The following is a 16,041-nucleotide window of genomic DNA, read 5'->3' on the forward strand; positions in this document are numbered from 1 at the left end:
GAACTCCTTCACTTTCATATTTATTTCCCAAAGAACCTAATGTTTGTTGCCCTAGTTGACAAGAATTCAGATCTATAACATAAATTGAGTTTAAGGTCATTGTTATTGTAAGAAAGTCTATATTTTGTAAGTATGCATGTCAAGTTTAAAGTCGTTGTTTAATGGATACCTTGTCGGATTATACAACAATTCGCTGATCTCTTGGCATCCATGAGCCTCATCTTGCATCCTTTTAGTTTCGATCATTTTCTATGAATAGTTAATGTCTACCAGTTAATTTCTATTAGTTAGTAGAAAAACATTAAAAACACCACTTTCGAGATTCAGAGAAATATGGGGTATGGTAAATGGTCTTAGATTGTTTTGCTCATATTGTCATGTCCTGGTTGTGGAATTGTTGAAGTCTTTCTATGAATCTTCTTAGATGCTGCATAAGCAAATGTATGTGATATATTCATGTTAGATTCAAATGATTGTACATATAAATGTAACAAAAGAACAAACAAACAAACATATAAACCTAAAACTTGCTTCACTTGCCATCAAAGTTTCTTTATAAAATTCAAGCTCCTTAGACACTTTTGGTTGGAGTCTTTTTTCTTCTGTCTCATTAACCCGTTCTCAATACCAATTGAAATTAAATATAAACACCAATTAAAATTATATACACACATGACTTGGGACATTTGTTATACCTCATGCATTATAGTTGGATCCTTGCTTGGGGGTTTGACTCTCTTTCTACTGTCATATTTTTTCTTACGCGCAGTATACAACATTGCAAAATACTTAAGATATACATAAAAAAATATAAGACATTAGAGCAACTCATTAGAAAATACTCGATAAATATAAATAAGCAATTCATTAAACAACTTCTAACAAATACACATATAGAAGTAAATCATACATGCTGAAACATATTGTTATTCGTGCTTACGCCTAACGTAGCCAACCTCATGACATACAATGCACTTGTATGGTACAACATTCTTGTGTTTTATTCTTCGTCTCTTCACCTTAGATCTCTCTGCTCTATGACTCACTTTTAATGGATAGACAAGAATAAAAGTGGACATTGTGTGGGATATTATTCATCAACAAAAGGAATGGATATGCATTATATCCACATTGATACGATTCAACTATGAAAAACTTGTCACAGTAATCGTCTGGTAGTTTGCTCTCATACAAAATTCATGTGATCACATGTTTGCATGGAATTCAACTAACCCACCACTCTTCACAATTACATTCTTGCTTGTCAAGATCAACATTATAACTGTGAGATCGATCGTGGGCTTCGTACTGACATTAGTAGCAATGTACTACTTGCATATGTACTTGTTGTACCTTTATCTCTAATTCTTATATATTTTCTTTTACCTTAAGCACCACAATGTCAGTTATTTGTTCTCTGGTTTTCTTTTTTTTTCTTAAAAAGTTTCATCAACATGAGACAAAGCCTCTCAATAAGAAAAATTAGGGGTTTGTCACGTATGTCAAGAATTCATGCATTGAAGATCTTTGTTATATTAGACGTTAAACACCCATATCTTTTTACTAGAAAGTGATTGTTAGCCCAATATTTTGGATCCACGTCTATAGCAATATAATGGTGTGCAACTTTAACTTTCTCTTGTAATTTTTCAAGAAAATAATTGCATTGTCATTTCATGGCTGCTCGAGTTGTACTCTACCAAAGTGCACTAAGTGGTGAACCAAATTTCTTAGAAAAGTTTTTTGTCAAGTACTTCATACAATATCTAACATGACATTTAGGCCATGTGTGGGGTACAACATGATTTAACCCTTTATGCCTATCATAGATAACTCTAATATCTCTTTATATTTGTTGAAGACAATGAACTCTTTCTTTACATGCTTCAAAAACTATGATATGAATCCTTTAACTTCTTATCTATAAATGCAAATTTTATGAGAAACATTTCACCATAAATATCAATACTATGAGCCGACAACAACATACACATATATACATATATATTTTTAAAAATGTGTCATCTACCATAAGAGTTAGATGAAATCATTTCAAAAACCATTGATGGATGGATAGAAGGACTCTAACATGTACTTAAATTGATGCCTATTATCGATCAATGTACCTTAGTGATCCTCGGTTAGCCTTCATGAAATGATCCAAATAGGTAGAAAGCATCTTGAAAGACTCTTCGAATGAACCATATAGTTCCTTCCTCATTCATTCTCATCAACATCATGCTTGCTTGTAAGTAACCCATAAACCTTTCTTGTTACTGATGTCATTCATTATTTCTCTTGGAGTCATTTTCAGACTATCGTTCATTTGTTAGTGAATAACACTTAAAATCCGTTTGAAATATATTTTTTCACTACATGGTTGCTCAATGATCCACCACATGTATGTTCGCTTTCATACTTCTTCACTTGAAAGAATACTGCTCTACATACTTTTATGTAATGGATCTTTCAAGGTTAATCAACCATAGATTTGGGTTCTTTCTCGTGCATACAATAGTAACTTTGTTATTACAATTATTAATAAATTTTGATTTATAGTTATTCCTAATCACATGGTTTATAGTTTATAGTTATTCTTAATCACATGATCTTTCAATATCCTCTGCAGTGATCCTCTGATAATATACAACACTAATTATTCATGAAAGCTCGTCATTGCCTGCATGGCGAATATCTATATCCCTAATCGGCTCAGACAATTGCATGTTTAAGTTCAATATTTAAGATAATTGGATGTTTGCCAAATGATTGAGCTCAATAGATGGTGTTTAAGATAGATACACATCCTTTACAAGATTCTCATCATTATATTCATGAAATTTTTCTTATTTAACTTCGCAAGAAACAACTTCTTCTTTAGCTTTGTGAGTAACTAAGTAAACATTGTTATTAAATAACATCAATTTTACATTATCATCATCATCAAACACATCCATGTATATATGTTGGCTATCTATATTTGGACAACAACTATTACGGAGGATTATTGACTCTTTTGCATATTTGTTTTTACGAGACATCAAAGTTGTAAATTCCTTATAGCTATTATTTTTAGAGACCACTATAGACCTCCAAGTAGGGTGATCAATGCTATGGTAGTATAGTTTAACCCTTTCAAAGGTCATCATTATCTGCTTACACTAACCACACAATATATCATTCATTTAATAAAAATAGTATGTGAGAAAATACCATCAATATATATTTTATAAATTCAATTAATATAACTACCTACAACAATCACTTTGAAAACCAACTACCCATAATAACTATTAAACCCCTATTCAATGTGTGTGCACAATAAACCCTAACCTCATTACACCAACATAAAACACCGAATATTAACTAAAAGTCAAACAAATAAATATAAATAATTTACAATACAAATATATATATATATAACCCTTAAATATAGTAAACCCTAAATAATAAATTCAATGACAAATATTAAATAAAACACAGAGAAACATACAAAAAAATATTCATAATAACTAAACATAAATACATATGAAGTTATTAAATGCACATATCTATAAATAAAGAAAAAAAATTGAAATAAAATAAAATAATATGCATATATATTGTTCATATAGAACTCACCTTTCGACCTAACTGGGAAAGTTGATACGAAGGATACCGTAACATCATCAAAATGCATAATTTTTTTTTTTACGAGAAGCACCACAAAGGGGCAAGAAAATGCTGAAGGTTCTAGAGGAAGAAGGGTTACACTTCTTTTAAAAAACAAATGAGAAAAATAAACAAAATCAACAAAATAACTTTATATTTGATTCAACAAGCATGCAAATATAAGAAAATTTGCATGCTAAAAATTTACTCAGACTGCCCCATATTTGTGGATCTCTTTGAAGATCAATTACTTAAAGGAAATTTGCACGGTTCTATGTGAACTTCATACTATATATACAAATTTAGTAAAATATTTATGAAGTTATGACAAGTTTCAGTTATAGAAAGTTCACGAATTTAGTTATGTGAACATCATACTATATATGTGAATTTAGTAAAATATTTACAAAGTTACAACAAGTTTCAATTATAGGAATTTCATAAATTTAATTATACAAACTTTGTACTATATATGTTAATTTAATAAAATATTTGTGAAGTTACGATGTGTTTTAGTTATAAGAAGTTAACAGATTTGGTTATGTGAACTTTGTACTATATATGCAAATTTAGTGAAATATTTGTGAAGTTTAAAAAGGTTTCGGTTACAGTAAATTTGCATATTTGATTATATGTATTTTGTGAGGTACGAAAAAAAATGTGAATCTACCTTTTAGTGAGAATTTACAATAAGTAGAGAGTGTACCGATATATTGCACAAGAGGTTTGCTCATGCGAAGGGTAAAATGGTTCTAAAAAGGTCAGACATTTGTGAATTTGGACATGAGATAGATTTCAAAAATTATGAGGCATTTAAGAAAACATGTCATTTTTGTCATACAATACAATCATTTTTCATTTTTAAATCATGCAAATTTGAGCTTGAAGTCTTCGTATGCAACAACTCTAGCAATTAATCTATCATTTCTCAACTCCAAATTGTCAACAACAATGTAAATTGGAATAAACTTGTTGTTGGTTCCATTTGGTGCACGTTAGCGGTTAAGACTTTTTTTTTAGTAATAAAAACACCTATAGAGGATTTGCTTTCACCATCCAAGAAAGTCTTGAAATGCCACCCTTTAATTAAGCTCAAGGTTGAGGGTCCAGCCTTGTCTTAGGCCAACGTTCTAACTTCATGATAAAGGTAAGACCTTAGAAAAACGACCATTTATGCATAGAAAAGCCTACCAAAACATCTTGGTCAAACTCCTTTGTTGATAGTAAATAGCAGGAAAATGGTTTGACAAAGGACACTTTTTGGGTCACTTTTTTTGCAAGGTGGCCTACCTTTTTTTTCTTTCGGTCCGGTCAGGACCCTCTAAAAAACATACTCTCAAGTATGTTTTTCTTATTTGTTAAGAAACAAACTTTCTTTCAAAATGACTTGATGTAAAAAATGTAAATATTTTATTATCATTTTTTTTGACAGAAAAAGCCAGGGTTAGGTAGACCCCTACTAGTTATACAATCATACCATTTGGGGTTCGAACTTGCAACTTCCCAATACAAGGTGACATGCACTAACTGCTCCTGCTAGACAAATGGAGCCCCCATTCAAAGTTTAGTATAACATCAACTATTGATTTTTTTCTTTTACTTCTTTAAACTACAAATCTGATCATAAAAATTCTTAATCAAACACATGTTCTCTACTTATAAACGCATCTAATAGTTTAGATAAGCAAAAACTACTTAAAAGTATGAATTTTGGAGGGTCCTAAGGGGGCTAACAAAAGAAGGGGTAATCCATCCCGAGTTGGACTTATTGGTTCAACATGCTCATCGACACAATACAATTTGGTTAGAGGTGTCCATGAGTTGGGTTTGACAGAAACCGAACCAAAATAAATCAGATCAGATCTTTGTTTGGTGATAAAGAAGGATTCCAAATTTGAAACTAGATCGCACTCAAAGGTCCGATTGGTATATAAAGCCGATTATGGTTAGTGAAATTTCATACCCGACCTAAGTCTGACCTGAATTCTGATCAAAATCCTAATTTTTTCAATGTAAAAAATATTGTTATGGGGTATAGACCGAGTCTGGTTCATGTAATCTTAGTAGAACCCACATTATGATTTTCCTTATAGTGGGTCTAACTGAACCGGGTACCAGCACTTCTAAGAGAGATCCAAGCTTGAACCTATCTGGGTCTGAACCAGATCCGACATGTTGACACCCTAGCAGCAATATTCTAAGATTTCACGTGCTCACTTACCTTCATACTCGAGATGAATACACTATGAATATGATCAGATATGATTTCACGTGCTAGCTTATCTTCTTACTCGAAATGAGCACTATGAACATGATCAGCTTGACTCTTATCAATCTGGTGTCTGAAAAAAACAGTGTCCAACTTGGTCAAATGCCAGGTACAAACATTTTTTAAATTTTTTTTTTTTTGTTTTTCATGAAACTAACCTCACAAATGTGATCTAAATGTATTTCTTAGTGGGAATCGACTCTTGGATCGTTAGATTGCCATACATGGGTAGGTTTTTCTGATGCTTTAAAAAATCAATGGCCTACAATGTGCGGTACTTTCGCGAGTCATAAAATAGTATTTTTCATAAAAAAAACATGATTTAAAACTCGGTTCTCACTATTTTGAACATGTTAAATCCATTCATAAGGTCAGGATCAAAACAACCTGCACCATGGTGATCAAAAGCCATTTGTAGGTAATGATACATATATATATAAAAACCTGGATCAGACCCTTTTCTGCTGCTGATCCCGTGTGGATCAGCAGCTAATTTTTTTTTCCACCAAAAAGATGTTTTAGCATCATTCCACACTTTTAGCAGCAGTTGCAGCCGCCACTAAAGGTCTAAAACACAAAAAAAAGGTAATCGGATGTGCTGGGCACCTTCGACCCCCTGTTCATCGATTGGGCGTTCAGACATTTGGGATTTCCAATATATATCAGTTAAGGATCACAATTTGAAGATGAGGATGGTTTAGGAATGGCACCCCAATATCCAAAAGGGATCCAATCCTTTGACATAATATGGGTTTTCCATCCTATGTCGATCCCAGCGTCCAGTTGAAGCATATGGATGGCTAGGATTAGTTTACATTCATGTGAAAATGTGGACCAATCTTAACCGTTGATTGGATTGCTAAGAATAAATTAGGATGGAATCCATCCGTACTCCCCAAATCGTATGAGACAGCTTTAAACAACAACAACAACAACTACGCCTTCATCCCAAAACAATTGGGGTCAGCGATATGAACCAAAAAAGAAATTCATTTTGGGTCTTCCACATGAATCCTTTTCCTCCGATCATTTCTATCCAATGCCATGTCCTCTGTAAGGTTCAAAGCATTCATATCCTTTTCTATCATCTTCATCCAAGTCTTTCTAGGCTTACCCCAACCTCTTTTAACTAATATATTTTCCCATTTTTCCAACCTTCTAACCGGAGCATCATTAGGCCTTCACCAAGTATGTCCAAACAACCGTAAACGATTCATGAGACAGCTTTAATGCATAAAAAAAATAGCAAATAAAACATCCTAAACATGTTCCAAATGTTATTGCCCAAATAAGCAGCTTGATTTGCCCTCCGTGCCTATGTCACGGTGACATCCTACCTAGTACGGAGACACAATATAATGACACGACATTGTCCTATGCATACATTATTTGAACATAATTTAGTAATTTTAACTAATTTTTTTATACTTTTATAAAAATATATTATTATACATCAAATATAAAAATAATTCATTATTAAATAAAAATTAAGAAAATTGTGTCATTTAAAAAAAATCACCAACTCGTGTCATCAAATCGTGTCCTTGTCAAATAGGGCCCCACCCAGGAGACCCACCAGACCATTATCCTGGAAGGAACCCCCTCAGACTGGACCAACGAATCCTGCGATCAACGCGTCCCACGATACGGATATACTGCAATGATGATCGTCAACCATGGATCTTCTCCTAGGTGTACGGTCCACAATTATTCAACACATATATTCCCAGGCTTTTCCACGGTTGATAAGGGCATTTCGGTCATTTCGTTAGAGACAAGGACAATAATTGACAACGAAGGGAAGCGAAGGCGAAATATTATCAGTATGGCCGATACGAATCGTATCGGCATAAATTCGATACGGTTTACTCCTGAATCGGTTATTTTTAATAAATATAAAAACTAAAATTTAATTTTTTATATTATTTTAATGTTATTTTAATAGTTTTAACATGTATCACGTTATGATCGACATGTAAATTTTTTTATTATTTTTGGGCCGATACAGAACGATTCAGTTGATTATACATCTGAATTGGTGGCCAAACGATTCAAGGCCGATACTGACAACATCGCCGAGGAATTGAGGGGGAATCGGCCATCCAAAGTAGGTCAGCGGTAAGCTGCCGGGGGAGACCGGAGATAGCCGGTTGATTATCATCCCGCGGGGATCGGACGGTTGGTAGGCCACCGCTTGGGTCTTCCCCCCTGTTTTTAACCTTTTGCCCTTTTTTAACCAGGGTGGCGCTCTCTCTTTCCTTCCTCTCTCTCTCTCTCTGGAGCTCTGGAGCTCTAGCTCTGGCCATTACTGCGAGGTATTCTCTCTCTGTGAGTTTTGGGGTACGATCGTGGTAATTAGAAATTAATCTTTTTCTTTTTATAGGTTTTTGCATGGCAAAATAATGATTTAGTCCGTCTATTAGTGATGGAGAGGTGATTTTAGTTAGAGATCGATTCTTTTTTTTAAGATTATTGGAGAATTCTGCTTTTTGTATTTTGTTATTTGGTTTCCTGTGTATATTTTTACTTTTGACTATACTTGAGGGCTTGAACGATAAGATTGGAATTTGTGATGAATTTATGTTTGGTTTTATGTGGACTGGTAGTCATGATTAGTTCTTGATTTTTCTTTTTCTAGTTTTTTTTGGCGTATTTATGGGAGGACACCTGTTTGAATATGGGGAGATTGATAATCTGTGAATAGTTTCTATTATTTTGTTTGAATTTCTTGGTTTTTTTTAGTGGGATATTTGGGTTTTTAGATTGCCAGATGGTGCAGGCATTGGTTCATTAGTTAAAGTTTTGTGCATGTTTGTGCGTATCGATTTATCTGATTTTACTACAGATGCATGAAATTTTCCTGAAGATTGGTGTCAAAATGATAAATCTTGTGTAGAAATGGGCGTCGATCATCGATAGTTTGGTTTATAATCTGTGAATAGTTTTTATGATTTTGTTTGAATTTCTTGGTTTTTTAGTGGGAAATTTGGGTTTTCCGATTACCAGATGGTGCAGGCATTGGTTCATTAATTAAGGTTTTGTGCATGTTTGTGGGTATCGATTTATCTTGATTTTACTAAAGATTCATAAACTTTTCCTGAAGATTGGTGTCAAAATGATGGAAATCTAGATATTGGCGTCGATTATCAATAGTTTGGTTTCTGTCGTTTTTCATGTGCTTTATAGCTAGTTAATGGTGAAATAGGCTGTGACAAATGCGTTGCTCTGATATATGCTACTTTTTCTCCTTCTTGATTCCTTGTTAAAGCTGTGGGGAAGCCTGTGATCTATGACTTTGGGAGTGTATGGTCTCCGGCTTTGATCAGTGTAGATTGCATCCTCTGTTTCTCTTCTGTGAGTATCCAAATTTATGGACCCCCTCGAGGATTTGTCGGTTTTTCTCAACGGGTTTAGAGTAGATGAGCCTTTCCAAGATGTCCACCTAATTCTACCTGATCCACCTCCCCCGAGTTTCCCTGCTTCTCCTTGCCCTGATGTAGGTTCTGTTCCTGCCAATGGCGATTGTCCAGCAGACTGTGAATTGATGTCTGATGTGCTTCTGAACTATATAAGAGAGATGCTAATGGACGGGGACATGGAGGAGAAGAGTTGCATGTATCAAGAGGGTTCCGCCCTTCAAGCGGCTGAGAAACCCTTCTATGATATACTCGGCGAGAAGTATCCTTCATTACCTGATCGTCACCCACTTTACCATGGTAACACTTCTGAGAACCCAGAAGACGGCAGTGGTTACACAGGGGATAACAGTCATAACCAGCATGGGGGTAGCCATATCAATGGTAACAGCAACAGCGTGAGTGATTCTAATTGGATGCCTGATCATTTTGAATATCCCAACCAAATTGAGTTAGTCTCCCCTGATTCAACTTTGTCTATCAATTACTCGACCCAGTCATCCAACTCCCCTGGGGGTAGCAGAGTTGATCTTGTTGAAGGATACAGGGAGACATTGATAGAAAATTTTGGACTTCCTGATATCTTTGATGTGTCACATGTGTGGCAGTTTAGAAGAGGAATGGAGGAAGCAAGCAAGTTCCTTCCGAATGGTAACATATCATTCAACCTGCAAACAAACAGATTACCTCCAGACTTAAAGCAGGAAGTGAGGGAATTTCTTCCCAATGGCAACTTTGCAATTGCCATACAAAGCAATGTCTTGTCTCAAGAATCAAAACCTGGAAGAAAGTTTGTTCCTAATGGTACGTTGTTTGTTGACCCTGACACCGGTGGATCCCAGCAAGAGTTGAAGGAGGAGGTGACTAGCCGTCTTTCAAATGGTACTTTGGTTTTTAACTTAGAAAATGATGCATTGCCTAGAGATTTGATGCGGGAAGCAAGTAATGTTCTACCAAATGGTAACCTGGCCCTTGACCTAGAAAGCAAAGCATTGGTGCAAAATCTAAAGCTGTGTGATGATAACACAAATATCAAAGTAGAGAAAAGGGATGAAAGAGAATTCTCAGTTGTGAAATCCATGGAAGATAATGAACAGAATGGCTTGAGGAGACACAGGAATCCTCACAGGGAAGACACAGAGTTGGAAGCTGAAAGGAGTAACAAACACTCGGCTATCAGCTCTTCTTCAGAAACTGTTCGGTCGGAAATGTTTGACCAGGTCTTGCTATGTAGAAAAGGGAAGTGCCTTGAATCAGTAACTAATCTTCGAGAAGCTATGCAGAATAGCATGGGAAAAAATGCTCAAAATGGGCATTCAAAAGGACATAATGGCACAAAGTCTCGTGGTAAAAAGCAGGGTAAAAGGGAAGTTGTGGACTTGAGGGCTCTCCTCATTCACTGTGCTCAAGCTGTAGCTACAGATGATCATCGAAGTGCAACTGAACTCCTAAAGCAAATACGTCAGCACTCTTCACCTTATGGTGATGGTACACAGCGATTAGCACATTGCTTTGCAGAGAGCTTAGAAGCACGTTTATCTGGTACAGGGAGCCGGATCTATTATGCCCTCAAAACAAAAGGAAAGTCAGCTGCAAGCATCTTGAAAGCATACCAATTATATACAGCTGCTTGCCCTTTCAAGAGGCTCTCCCATTTCTTTTCAAACCAGACTACTTTGAATGTGGCTGAGAATGCAACCAGACTGCATATCATTGATTTTGGTATCCTGTATGGGTTTCAATGGCCAAGTTTCATCCAGCGTCTGTCAGGAAGACCTGGTGGTCCTCCAAGACTCCGTATTACAGGAATTGAGTTTCCCCAACCTGGGTTCAAACCTGCTGAAAGGATTGAGGAGACTGGACATCGGTTGTCAGAATATGCTCGCATGTTTAATGTCCCATTCAAGTACAAGGCAATAGCATCCAAGTGGGAGAATATTGAGATTGAGGACCTTGAATTGGATGAAGATGAAGTTCTGGTTGTTAACTGCTTGTATAGAATGCGGAATCTGTTCGATGAGACAGTAGTTGTAGATTGTCCAAGGAACATTGTGCTGAACAAGATCAGGAAGATGAACCCAAAAGTTTTTATTCTTGGCATAGTCAATGGAGCATATAGTGCTCCTTTCTTTATAACACGCTTTCGGGAGGCTCTGTTCCACTTCTCTGCATTATTTGATATGCTTGAGACAAACGCTCCTCGTGATCATCCAGAAAGGATACTGATAGAGAGAGAATTATTTGGTCGAGAGGTCTTGAATATTGTTGCGTGTGAGAGCTCAGACAGGATTGAGAGGCCAGAGGCCTACAAGCAGTGGCAGGTTCGAAATCGGCGAGCTGGATTCGTGCAACTTCCTTTGAACCAGGACATAATGAAGAAATCAAGAGACAAAATAAGGGATATATACCATAAAGATTTTGTGGTCGATGAAGACTGTCAGTGGATGCTGCAAGGCTGGAAGGGGAGGATACTTCAGGCTCTTTCAACTTGGGTGCCTGCAAATCGTAACTAGTGAGCCATTTTACGGACAATTGCTGCCTGCATTTGCTCCTGCACTCCTTTCATGCCTGGATTTTATATCCATATGATGGATCTGAATGCAAGAATTTTCGCATTGGGAACCTGCATATGAAATGAAAGAGATCCTTGGCTGTTGAAGTTACAGGCCTCTGCCGAAGGATAAGATGTAGACAAGTTTTGCAAATTCAGCTCTCCAGTTTCAGGATAGCGATCTGAAAGATGGCATGCAGATGCAAGGGGGCATCAGTGCCACCAGTTTCAAGAAAGCATGGCTGCTAAGGGAGGTACTTATGGTTTTGTTGGTTATTTATGTGTTTAGATAATTAGTTTTGCTATAGATGCATAATGTTATCTAATCTAGTCTATCCTTGCCTATGAGTCTATGACCATATTTAATTACTATAGTGCCGTAAAGGATGACGAATTTTGAGAAGAGTAACCTTGTAAATGAGGCCTATGAAGTCTTACATATCTTGTTATTGATAGTTGCAGATCTTCAATTTCTTTAGTGCTTGTTGGTGTTTCTGTATATTACATTCCTATATGAACTTCCAGTGGATAAAATCATAGTTATTTTATACAGGGATATGGCTGGTCAAAGGGAAAACCTGAGACGCCAAATATATGAGGCCCATGACCTTTTGAAGAGGCAGAGTCAATAGTGAAGCGATAGGATAACCTTAGAATGTCTGAACTTTCAGTTTGCACTTTACCTGTCGTCTTAAGAAAGTTTCTATGGTTCATGGTTTTAGTAGTTGCATTATTGGACTGCTTACGGCTCCACGTAAATGTCAAATTCACACACGGGGAACATATATATAGTTGATTGTAACTACAATCTAGTTGGAATCTCATCATCCAAGTTGTTTTGACTCTATGTAACCTGGTGGATGTGTTCAACATGGTCAATTTAGTTGGAATCCACCCTTGAATCTGTGTGAGAGAGATACCAACGGGGTCTCTGCTTATTTGGTAGGAGCAGCTAGTGCACGTCTCCTTGTGTTGGGACGTTGCAGGTTCAAAACCCAATGGTATAGTTTTATAACTGCTAGAGGTCTGCCTAACGTTTCAGAGAGAGAGAGGCGAAATGTTGTGGCCATCGTTGCAGGGTTAATTCTTGCCCATCCCTGAGGGGGGCTAGGACTACCTTATCTAGCGGTAGGAAGTGATGGTGCTTGACGTGAAGGGCATCTGTGATTTGTCCATTAAGTGGTCCTGCACCACCCTAAGATTTAAGCACCAAAACTAGATCACTTTATGAATACAAAGTGCTTGCTTTGGCCTGAGATTTGTTTTTGCAAGCATTGGACTCTAGCAGTACAAGACTACGATTTTTGGTGACATGGGTATTAACCATCTTTGTTGCATTACCGTTATACAGTAGGTTATTTACCAGGAAATAATGACAGACAGAGAAGGTTCCATTGTTTGAGGGCAAGATCTATGGTATTCAGAGAGAGCATTTCGAGGGGCCAATTTTTATTGGCCTTAATGTAAACTCTATGGTTGTGGTTTTTTTTAGAGTTTTTTGCAAATTGGTCCCCACGTTATATGGTAATGCAAAATAGTGGCTCATTTGCAAAATAGTCCCAGCCTTATGCCATTTTGTGAATCAGTCCTCACCTTTCTCACCGATATTACAAACTGGTCCTTTTGTCAACAGCCGTTAGTTTGACCATGGTTAACTGGTCACCGGAATGCCCTTCATCAAATAGTTAGTGTATTCACTTTTTGCAAATTAGTTCCTACATTATTCACATTTTGCAAATTGGTCCTCGTGTAAAGGCAAAACTGTTAATTTGTCTGCTCTTTAACAGTTACCATAAGGAAAGCTTTTTTTTTCTTGAAAGGTCAAGAAAGCTAACAGCTGTTAACCTGACTGATTTGCAAAGGTTAATAAAAAGGTAGGGACCAATTTGCAAAATTGCATAAGGCAGGAACTATTTTGCCACAAAACCTTTTCTTTTTAAATCCCATGTATGAAGTAGGGAAATGAAAACCAACAAAAATGGGCTGGTGCTAAATAAAACATGATAATGGATTTCAGATGTTTCTTTCAAAATTCTGACCCCATAGTTGTGTTCAACATGATTGGCGTACTCGAAATCGATACTGGGATCATGCATTTTGGATGAAAAAATGGTATTTACAGCCTCAAAATTTTATGGAAATTATAAGCCATTGATTTTTGGAAGCTTGTGAAAACCTATCGATGCATCAGAATCAAATGCTCCAGTAAGTGATTCCTATCATCATGTTTCATTTAGCACCATGCCCATTTTGAATGGTCATAATTCTAATGATGTTCCATATGAATTCAACAATTGGCCGCTCTTCTGTTGGATTTAATTGACAAGCCATACACACCGGCAACAAGTGACCATCTAATAGTCAGTAAAATATCTTTTCTGCTTTCTTCAATCTTGACCCTGTTACCTGAATCTTGCCTACCTCTGCTCATTACCTCCCAATTAGGTTTAACCAGAAATACCAACAATAGGAACTGTCTTGACCCAAACACTCATTGTTATACTGGACAATTAATGATTTCTAAACCAACATTCCTTTCATAGAGGGCCATGTTGCTGATGTCCCTAATCACGTTTTTTATCTTTTTCCATGAGGAAAAAAAAACATATTATGACATTATTAAAACATTGCCCATAGGGATGTCAATAGATCAGATATAATCGGACATCCAACCCAAATTCTAATAGGATTCTGTAGCCAAATTTGTATCCAATCAATAATCAGATCCAGATTCAGTGTCTAGTTTGCATCTGAGCCCTAATCCAATCATGTGTAAATATTGGATTTTAAACTAGTCAGATCTGGATTCAGTTTTGTCTGATCCCATCCTACTCCAGATCCTCTGAATCTGATTATGGGCTAAATCCGACCTGTTATGTGAGTTGAACCCACTTAGCTCAGAGGTTAGAGCATCCAATTTGTAATGCAATTGTCGTCGGTTCAAATGCCACCAAGTTGAGGACATCACAAGTCTGAAAGCAACTGGTGTATTCTTTGCATCGAGGCTGAAGCTGGGTGTAGTCACTGGTGGGCAAGAGAGTCCTGAGGTTTTATGCCAATGAACTCAGTGAGCGACGTGGTTTTTCACCATTATCCAAAACAACATTCCTAAAGCATTCAGGTGTGTGAAGTCTGCCCAAAAAGGACGTTGGTTTTAAATATTTAACTTTTTATTATTTGAGATCTGGTAACAAGCACCTTGAACCACTATCACATCCTAACATGCTTGGGCCAGAGCAGTCTCTTTGCTCCTTTTTTACTTGTATAAAAAAGCAGGAATGATTAATGTAGCCCTTAGGCTAAAAAGACAAAATATACCCTGAGGCAATATACAATGCCACCATGCAACAGCATCTAAAAATTCTACGAATCATAGTTTGACTAGATTTGGAGAAACATACTTTATAAGGTGTTAGGCATCGGCAGTTAGCAAATTACATAGAAAACTTATATTCAGTCAAGAAGTTTTTTCCCGTGGATGGGGAAACCACCCTCGGGATCAGAGACCTAGTTGCCTTGAATAAGCTTGCTGTATCTCCGGTCATTTTCCCAACGGTGTAAACCAGTGGCACACCCCTTGCTCCCAAGGAGTCGCCCGGCTCCGGCTGAGCAAGGGATAAGCAAGGGCTTATCCCTTGCTCTCGTTAATGCAAAGGGTTTGACACTTATGGGAATGAAGACCTGACCACCCGTCTAGTGGCCAAGGCCCCTTCCACTGAACCAAAACCCTTGGGGTTATTCAGTCAAGAAGCTACATAAGCAACTTACATAAAATGCAGTAGCTCCAATCAAGACATGTTTCTTCTCAAACCATAAGATTGTTCTTGCAAACAAAAGTAGAGACAACCAATCTCTATCACATAACAATAACTGAATTCAAGAAAGACTAATGTTGGGCCAGGAAATGAAGAAGCTCCAGTATGTGTTGGACCTGAATAGCACTTAAATACTTAATCTGCATTCTGCTCCTTGTGGATCCTCATTTTTTGTTCCCTTTATCACCATGTTACGGAAGGGAAGAAATTTATCAGTAACTCAAGCAAACAAATTGCGGCTATACTTCAGTTTTCATTTTCATAGGGACTGCACTCTGATTTCTTGTTGGAACTTGTCACAATGGAACAGAAGAAAGAGAACCAGCAAATGCCTACAGA

General features: G+C 36.7%; 1 pseudogene across 1 annotated transcript; it reads left to right on the forward strand.

Moving 5' to 3' along the window:
• The first annotated feature begins 8,158 nt into the window (after positions 1 to 8,158).
• On the forward strand, positions 8,159 to 12,357 carry LOC149821346 (scarecrow-like protein 9 pseudogene; annotated as a pseudogene). The gene is made up of 2 exons (XR_016426406.1): positions 8,159 to 8,235; positions 9,189 to 12,357. The product of XR_016426406.1 is annotated as a scarecrow-like protein 9 pseudogene (transcript).
• Positions 12,358 to 16,041: the final 3,684 nt, after the last annotated feature.

This window comes from Nuphar pumila, chromosome 12 (genome assembly GCF_984573655.1).
Source record: "Nuphar pumila chromosome 12, dmNupPumi1.hap1.1, whole genome shotgun sequence".
NCBI lineage: Eukaryota > Viridiplantae > Streptophyta > Magnoliopsida > Nymphaeales > Nymphaeaceae > Nuphar > Nuphar pumila.